This window comes from Macaca mulatta, chromosome 8 (assembly GCF_049350105.2).
Source record: "Macaca mulatta isolate MMU2019108-1 chromosome 8, T2T-MMU8v2.0, whole genome shotgun sequence".
Lineage (NCBI taxonomy): Eukaryota > Metazoa > Chordata > Mammalia > Primates > Cercopithecidae > Macaca > Macaca mulatta.
In genome coordinates this window covers 106,212,860-106,222,485 of record NC_133413.1, presented here as the reverse complement: position 1 = coordinate 106,222,485, position 9,626 = coordinate 106,212,860, and the positions used below count along the sequence as shown (strand labels likewise).

The 9,626-nt window shown below is 35.5% G+C and overlaps 1 long non-coding RNA gene across 1 annotated transcript in view; it reads right to left on the bottom strand.

Moving 5' to 3' along the window:
* Positions 1-8,966: 8,966 nt before the first annotated feature.
* LOC106999837 (uncharacterized) overlaps positions 8,967-9,626 on the bottom strand; it is a 550,889-nt gene continuing 550,229 nt past the window's right edge. Inside the window, exon 7 of the long non-coding RNA XR_013396931.1 lies at positions 8,967-9,325. This is a non-coding gene — a long non-coding RNA (uncharacterized LOC106999837). The remainder of the gene's footprint in view (positions 9,326-9,626) is intronic.

The window sequence follows — 9,626 nt, the reverse complement described above, 5'->3', positions numbered from 1 at the left end:
TTAGGAAAAAAAAAGTTTCTGGGGAAATTGACCAGTCGAAAGCACATGTCCAGTCTCCCCATCAATACATCTGCTGTGTTTTGAAGTCCTGAGGCAGGAGGCTGGAGAGTTGGTCTGGGAACCTCTGAAACACAAGGCTCTATATTCCACGGTATTCCAAGGATGAGACAATTTATACCTGTTGGGCCTTTAATCAAGAGCCCGTAGGGCCATATGAGGAATCAGAAGTCGAATGAATTTACAGCTGCAACAAGCACCATCCCAGCTCAATTCTCAGTTAGATGGAATTAATCAGCCCCTCATCCTTCTTATCTAACACAGGAAAGAAAGCGCCATCTTTGGTAGAAGATAATACCATCTGGAGCCTCTATAGTTTTTTTTTTTTTTTTTTTGTAACACAAAGTTTGGCATACTTTAAAATACATTGTGAACAAATAAGAAAACATGAATATCAGGAGAAAAGACAAACAATAGAAACAAATCCACAGATGTTCTAGTTATTGGAATGAGCAGATAAAGACTAAAGATTAATACATTAAAGAAAACAGAAGATGGACACATTAAATGAAAAGACAGAATTTAACAGAAAATTTGAATTTATAAAATAATGCTTTTAGAAATTTTATAATAATTCCTAAAAATAAATTGTTCAATCCATCTCAAAGGCATATCCCTAAATCTGATTGCATCCATAAGTCTTCAAAATATTTCAAGAAAAATTTGGAAAAATATAAAAAATAGATAGGTACCTAATCACGGTAGAAGATTTTAACCTAGTCAATAGCTGATACAACAACCAGTCAAAAAATTCAGAACAAAATATAAAATCTGAATAACACAATTAACAAACTTGGCTCACTTAATAAATATGGAACATTGCACCAAAAATGTCATTCTTTTCATGCACATAAAATATTTACCTAAAATTGACCAGATACTAGGCCATTAAGCAAGTCTAAACAGGGTTTAAAAGACTGACATATAGAATATGCTCTTTGACTACAGTGGAATCAAGAAAAAGAAAATCAGTAACAAAAAGATGATTAGACATTTTAGGGGAAAATGTTGGATAGGAGGCAGGACTAAATTGTAGCTCCCACTTGGACAGACAGAGCAGTGTGTGGAGACTCACATCATGAACTTTTGCTCCAAGAACTACTGCAGGAACATGCCAGGAAAACAGAGAGAACCCACAGACCCTCTGAAGGAAGTGGATGGCTCCTGCAGGACCCAGGAGACAGCCCAAATACTGTGAGTGCCCAAAGCATAAAAGCGGGAAAGGGGATCATTCACCCTCAAGCACACACCCTCATGGGGGAACCTGAAGGTCCAGATCATGGGAAAAGCATTTGACCTTACCTGGACCTAAGATAATTTAGAGAGCCAGGAGAAATATAGGAGTAGAGGAAGCAGTGGGAAGAGCCCTGTCAGCTCTTTCAGTCCCCAACGAAGTCATTTCTGACTTTGTCTCACAGGGAAAGTGCCACCTCTTGTCAGGAGGCCAACCAGCACAAAATTAGTGCAATAAACAACAATAATACAACTAAGGACCATCACAGAGGCCAATTCACTCCCCTGCCACCTCCACTAGAGCAGGTGTTGCTATCTATGGCTTAGAGACCAGAAGACACCCCCAGTACCAGCCTGGAATCCAGTAGCCCTGCTGGGTGGCTAGTCCAGAAGAGAAATAACAATCACTACAGTTGGGCTCTCAGGAAGCCACATCCCTAGGAAAAAATGGAGAGTACTACATCAAGGGAGCACCCCATGGGACAAAAGAATCTGAACAGCAGTCTTTGAGCCCCAGATCTTCCCCATGACATAGCCTACCCAAATGAGAAAGAACCAGAAAACCAATTCTGGTAACATAACAAAACAAGGTTCTTTAATACCCTGAAAAAAAATCACACTAGCTCACCAGCAATGGATCCAAACCAAGAAGAAATCCTTGATTTTTCAGAAACAGAATTCAGAAGTTTGACTATTACGCTAATCAAGGAGGAAACAAAGATGAAGTCCAATTTAATGAAATTAAAAAAGAAAGATAAAGGTATGAGGTGTGAGTGGAGAAATCTTCAGGGGAATAGATAGCATAAATAAAAACAATCACAACTTCATGAAAGCAAGGGCACACAGAAATGCAAAATGCACTGGAAAATCTCAGCAATAGAATCGAACAAGCAGAAGAAAGAACTTCAGAGATCGAAGACAAGGTTTTTGAAATAATCCATCCAACAAAGACAAAGAGAAAAAGAATTTTAGAAAATGAACAAAGCCTCCAATAAGTTTGGGATTATGTTAAATGACCAAAAATAATTGGCATTCTTGAGGAAGAAGAGAAAAGTCTGGAAAACATATTTGGGGGAATAATCAAGTAAAACTTCCCTGGTCCTGCTAGAGATCAGACATCCAAATACAAGAAGCTCAAAGAAGACCTGGGAAATTCATCACAAAAAGATAATCACCTAGGCACATAGTTATTAGGTTATCTAAAGTCAAGACAAAGAAAAAGAATATTAAGAGCTATGAGGCTAAAGCACAAGGTAATCTATAAAAAAACAAAAAACAAACCAAAAAAAAAAAAAAAAAACCTATCAGATTAACAGGAGATTTCTCAGCAGCAGCCTGACAAGTTAGAAGGGATTGGGGCCCTATCTTCAGCCTCCTTAAACAAAACAATAATCAGACAAGAATTTTGTATCCACCAAAACTAAGTTTCTTAAATGAAGGAAAGATTGTCTTTTTCAGACAAAACAAATACTGAGAGAATATGTCACTGCTAAGCCAGAACTACAAGAACTGCTAAAAGTGGCTCTAAATCTGGAAACAAATCCTCAAAATACATCAAAACAGAACCTTCTTAAAGCATAAATCTAACATGACCTGTAAAACAACAACATAATAAATAAATATTAAAATAAAAAACAAGGTATTCAGGCAACAGATAGCATGATGAATAGAATAGTACCTCACATCTCAATGCTAACCTTGAATGTAAATGGCCTAAATGCTCCACTTAAAAGTGTCTGCTGCCTTTAAGAGATTTACCTACATAAGGACTATATAAACTTAAGGTAAAGGGGTAGAAAAAAGACAATCCATGCAAACGGACACCAAAAGTAAGCAGGAGTAGCTATTCTTAGACAAAAAAACTTTAAAGCAACGGCAGTTAAAAAAGATAAAGAGGGACATTACATAATGATAAAAGGCCTTGTCCAACAGGAAAGTATCACAATCGTAAGTATATGTGCACCTAACACTGGAGCTCCCAAATTTATAAAACAATTCCTACTAGACCTAAGAAATAAGATAGACAGCAACACAATAATAGTGGGGGATTCAAGTACTCCACTGATGACACTAGACAGGTCATCAAGACAGAAAGTCAGCAAAGAAACAATGGATTTAAACTATACCCTAGAGCAAATAGACTTAACAGGTATTTACAGAACATTCCACCCAACAAATGCAGAATATACATTCTCTTCATCAGTACGGGTAACATTCTGCAAGATCCACCCATATGATAGGCCACAAAACAAGTCTCAATAAATTTAAGAAAATTGAAATTATATCAAGTACTCTCTGTGACCACAGTGGAATAAAATTGGAAATCAACTCCAAAAATAACCTTCAAAACCATGCAAATACATGGAAATTAAATAATCTGCTCCTGAATGATCATTGGGTCAACAACAAAATCAAGATGGAAATTTAAAAATTCTTTGAACTGCATGATAATAGTGACACAACATATCAAAACCTCTGGGATACCGCAAAGACAGTGCTAAAAGCAAAGTTCATAATGTTAAATGCCTACATCCCAAAGTCTGAAAGAACACAAATAGACAATCTAAGGTCACACCTCAAGGAACTAGAGAAACAAGAACAAACCAAACCCAAACCCAGCAGAAGAAAAGAAATAACCAACATCATACCAGAACTAAATGAAATGGAAACAACGACAACAACAACAACAACAAAACCAACAAAAGATAAATAAAACAGAAAACTGGTTCTTTGAAAAGATAAATAAAATCAATAGACCATTAGCAAGATTAACCAAGAAAAGAAGACAGAAGATCCAAATAAGCTCAATTAGAAACAAAACAGGAGATATTACAACTGACACCACAAAAACACAAAAGATCACTCAAGGCTATTATGAGCACCTTTATGCACATAAACTAGAAAACGTAGAGGAGATGGGTAAATTCCTGTAAATATACAACCCTCCTAGCTTAAGACAGGAAGAATCAGAAACGCTGAACAGACCAATAACAAGCAGTGAGATCGAAATGGTAATTTAAAAAATTGCCAACAAACAAAAGTCCAGGAGCAGCCAGATTCACAGATGAATTCTATTATTCAAAGAAGAATTGGTACAAATTCTATTGACACTATTCCACAAGGTAGAGAAAGAAGGAATCCTCCCTAAATCATTCTATGAAGCCAGCATCTCCCTAATACCCAAACCAGGAAAAGACATAACAAAAAAAGAAAACTACAGACCAATATCCCTGATGAATATAGATGCAAAAATCTTTAACAAAATACTAGCTAACCAAATCCAACAGCATATCAAAAAGATAATCCACCATGATCAAGTATGTTTCATATTAGGGATATAGGGATGGTTTAACATATGCAAATCAATAAAGGTGATACACCACATAAACAGAATTAAAAACAGAAATCACATGATCATCCCAACAGATGCAGAAGAAGCATTTGACAAAATTCAGCATCCCTGTATGATTAAAACCCTCAGCAAAATTTGCATACAGGGACATACTTTAATGTAATAAAAGCCATCTATGAAAAACCCACAGCCAACATAATACTGAATGGGGAAAAACTGAAAGCATTCCCTCTGAGAACTGGAATAAGACAAGGATGCCCACTCTCACCCCTTCTTTTCAACATAGTATTGGAAGTCCTAGCCACAGCAATCAGACAAGAGAAAGAAATAAAGGGCATCCAAATCAGTAAAGAGGAAGTCAAACTGTCACTCTTTGCTGATTATATGACTGTATACCTAGAAAACCATAAAGACTCCTCCAAAAAGCTCCTAGAACTGATAAATGAATTCAGCAAAGTTTCAGGACAAAATTAATGTACACAAATTAGTAGTTCTGCTATACACCAACACCAAGCAGTTCTTTGATTTCAGAACCAAATCAAAAACTCAACCCCTTTTACAATAGCTGCAAAAAGAAAAAAAAAAAAAACCAAAAACAAAAAAACCTTAGGAGTATACCTGCCCAAGGAGGTGAAAGACCTCTACAAGGAAAACTACAAAACACTGCTGAAAGAAATCATAGACAACATAAACAAATGGAAACACATCCCATGCTCATCATGGATGGGTAGAATCAATATTGTGAAAATGACGATATTGCCAAAAGCAATCTACAAATTCAGTGCAATTCTCATCAAAATCATTCTTCACAGAACTAGAAAAGACAATCCTAAAATTCATCTGGAACCAAAAAAGAGCCTTCATAGCCAAAGCAAGACTAAGCAAAAAGAGGAAATCTGGAGGCATCACATTATCTGACTTTAAACTAGACTATAAGGCCATGGTCACCAAAACAGCCTATACTGGTATAAAAATAGGCATACAGATCAATGGAACAGAACTAAGAACCCAGAAATAAAGACAAATACTTACAGCCAACTGTTCTTTGACAATGCAAACAAAAACATAAAGTGGGGAAAGGACACCCTAGTAAACAAATTATGCTAGGATAATTGGCAAGCCACATGTAGAAGAATAAAACCAGATTCTCATCTCTCACCTTACACAAAAATCAGCTCAAGATTGATCAAGGACTTAAATCTAAGACCGAAAACCATAAAAATTCTAGAAGATAACATTGGAAAAACCCTCTAGACATTGGTTTAGGCAAAGACTTCATGACTGAGAACCCAAAACCAAATGCAACAAAAACAATAATAACTAGGTGAGACTTAATTAAACTAAAAAGTTTCTGCACAGCAAAAGAAACAATCAGCAAAGCAAACAGACAACTCACAGAGTGAGAGAAAATCTTCACAATCTATACATCTGACAAAGGACTATTATCCAGAATCTACAGGGAACTCAAACAAATTAGCAAGAAAAAAAACAAAGAATCCCACCAAAAAAATGGGCTAAGGACATGAAGAGACAATTCTCAAAAGGAGATATACAAATGGCCAATAAACATATAAAAAAATGCTCAACATCACTAATTATCAGGGAAATGCAAATCAAAACCACAATGCCATACCACCTTACTCCTGCAAGAATGGTGGCCATAATCAAAAAATAAAAAAATAGTAGATGTTGGCAGGGATGTGGTGAGCATTACACTGCTGGTGGGAACGTAAACTAGTACAAACACTATGGAAATCAGTGTGGAGATTCCTTAAAGAACTAAAAATAGTTCTTTAACTATTTGATCCAGCAATCTCACCACTGGTTATCTACCCAGAGGAAAAGAAGTCATTATATGAAAAATATACTTGCACATGTATATTTATAGCAGCACAATCACAACTGCAAAAATACGGAACCAGCCCAAATGCCTATCAATCAATGAGTGGATAAAGAAATTGTGGGTTATGTATATATACCATGGAATACTATTCAGCCATAAAAAGGAATGAAATAATGGCATTTGTAGCAACCTGGGTGGAATTGGAGTTCATTATTCTAAGTGAAGTAACTCAGGAATGGAAAACCAAACATCATATATTCTTATTCATAATTGAAAGCTAAGCTATGATGATGCAAAGGCATAAGAATGATACAGTGAACTTTGGGGACTTGGAGGAAAGGGTGGACAGGAGTGAGGGACAAAAGACTACAAATTGGGCACAGTGTATACAGCTCTGGTGATGGGTGTGCCAAAATCTCACAAATCATCTCTAAAGAACCTACTAATGTAATCAAACACCACCTGCTCCCCAAAAACCTATGGAAATAACAAACATAAAATCAAATAAAAAGATGATTAGAAAAATGTTAACTACCTGGAAATTATAGATTTATAAATAATTCAGGTATTGTAGAATAAATCAAATTGAAATTAAATATTTTGAACTACATTATGAAAGATATGACATATTAAACCTTGTAGCATGCAGCTAATATGCTACTTAATGCGTAATTTATAACTCTAAATGAAGATAAATTAGCAAATTCAGGAAATCAGTGATTTAAACTTCCATCTCAAGAAATGAGTAAAAAGCCCATTAAATCAAACTTAAGGATATTAAGTGAAATAAATAATAAAGGTAAGAGCACATGTCAATAAGATTTAAAAAACTCACAAACATACAATAGAAAAAATCATGAAAGCCAAAAAGTTAGGTCCTTGAGAAAATTTATAAAATTGATAAATCCCTAACAAAATTGATTGGGAACTAAAAGTAAATTATCAATATCAGGATTTTAAAGGGGAACATTACTACAGATCCTATAGATCAAATTAAAATACGAAAGTGTTACTAAAAACTTCACATGGACATACTTGGTAATTTAGATAAAAGTATTACTTATCCCAACTGACAAAAGAAACTTTGATTGGTACAAGATCTATTTAAATAATAAAATTTACTATTAAAATGACAGATCAACTCTCCTATAAACATAAATGCATATTTTTTAACAAAATTTTGGAAAGCAGAAACAAGTGTTATATAAAAAGGAAAATACACTATGACCAATATATTTTATTCCAGGTATGAAAGGTTGATTCAACATTAGAAAAATGGATCAATGTGATTCACTATATTAACAGAAAAAAACAGCAGATTATCTCAATAAAATAAAGCATCTGACAAAATTCAACATATATTCATGATGAAAACCTATAACAAACTAGAAATAGAAGGGAACTTTCTAAATTTGACTTTAAAAATCCACCAAAAAATTACGTTATTGTATTTAATATTAAAATGCTAAAAACTTCTTCCTTGAGATCAGTACTGCATACGGTATGACTTTATTTGCATAAAATATAAAACAGGCAAAGTTAACTTATCTGAATTACAATCCAGAATAGTAGTTACCCTCTGCAGGAAGGAAATAGTAGAAAGACTCCTAGGGTGTTGGTAATGTCTAGTTCTTGATCTGATGTGGCTATAAGGTTATATTCACTTTTTGAAAATTCATTGATCTGTTCACTTATAATGCATGTAATTTTCTGTATGTTTATATTAACAAAACATTAATTTAAAAACATGCTGATACAAATTTTAAAATCCAACTTCTATTTCAAATAACTAGCTTTCTCTCATGAGATAATAGGTTGGAGGATTTTTCAATGTTCAGACAGTTCTTTGCCAGCATGTTGACCCAGCCTTGGCAAGAGCTAAATGATGGACACCTTGGGGGCCCATTTAGAGAATTTGAGCTCCCCAGACAATGCTCAGAAACCAGACAGGTCTTTCATCGGGTTCCCATAGCTAAGTGAGCTTTTCCAACACATTTTCCAGGCCTCAGATAATGCAATTCTATTTCAGGAAACTTTCCTAGTATGTGCAGCTTCCCAGCAACTCTCCAAAGGAAAGATCTGTGGAACCATTATAGATCTGTTTCTCACTCTGCTGTCCCTGTTGGGGTGGAAGGCAAGGTAAAAAGGCCAAACCTCTTAGGACTCAAATTATACATTGGGTAGAGGCAGGAGTAGAAGTGAACAATAACCTGCAAGGTTCTCTGATCAAGAAACATTACTCCATGAACATCCACACCAAGGGCAACAGCCAAATGCTACCAGGAACAGCTCTTGAAGCTTTATATGAAACACATTCTCCAAAGAAGTTGCACATCTGCTCTCTAGACCTAGGTACCAGAGTTCTTCTCCAAATTTCATTGCACTTCACTATCTGTTCAGGAGCTTCCCTACCTTCATAAATGAGTCAGGTGGAGAAGTAGCACATTTACAATGGACGCTGTTGCACCCTTGTTTCTTTAATTTTATTTTTTAAATTGAATTATAATAATTGCACATATTCATGGGGTACATAATGATGTTTCAATGCATATTATGCATAGCGATCAGATAAGGACAGTGAACATATCCATCATTTCAAACATTTATCACTTCTTTGTGTTGGGAACATTCAGTATTCTCCTTATAGCTATTTAAAACTATACATTCTTGTAATTTTCTTAGAATGGAAATCTACCCAGACCGTTTTAGCAAAAGAAACTGTCTGGCTTTTTACTTCTTTTCTAGAAAGCAACATAATTTTGATCAGCTAACTTCCCATTCTTCCAAGAAGTTCTCTAGGGCTTATTCCAGTACATGGTCCTCTCTCTTCTCTCTTCTCTCTGAAAGCATGTAGGAGTCATGTTCAGCTCACAAACTGGGGCTGGCTTTACACACACACACACACACACACACACACACACGCGCGCGCGCACACAATGTGATATATACATCTATGGCTTGGAGCCCTGCATTTTGTATAGATGTAATATTTTTGTGGTGCCTACTTTCTTAAGAGGGTCCACAAAGTCTGTTCAATATAAGTGGATCCAAAAGATTGCATCTGTAGTGTGATGAAAGCCCTTGTCTTTTCACAGCAGCATTTAGCAGCGGACATAGCCTTTTCAGTTCTGCCCTGATAGA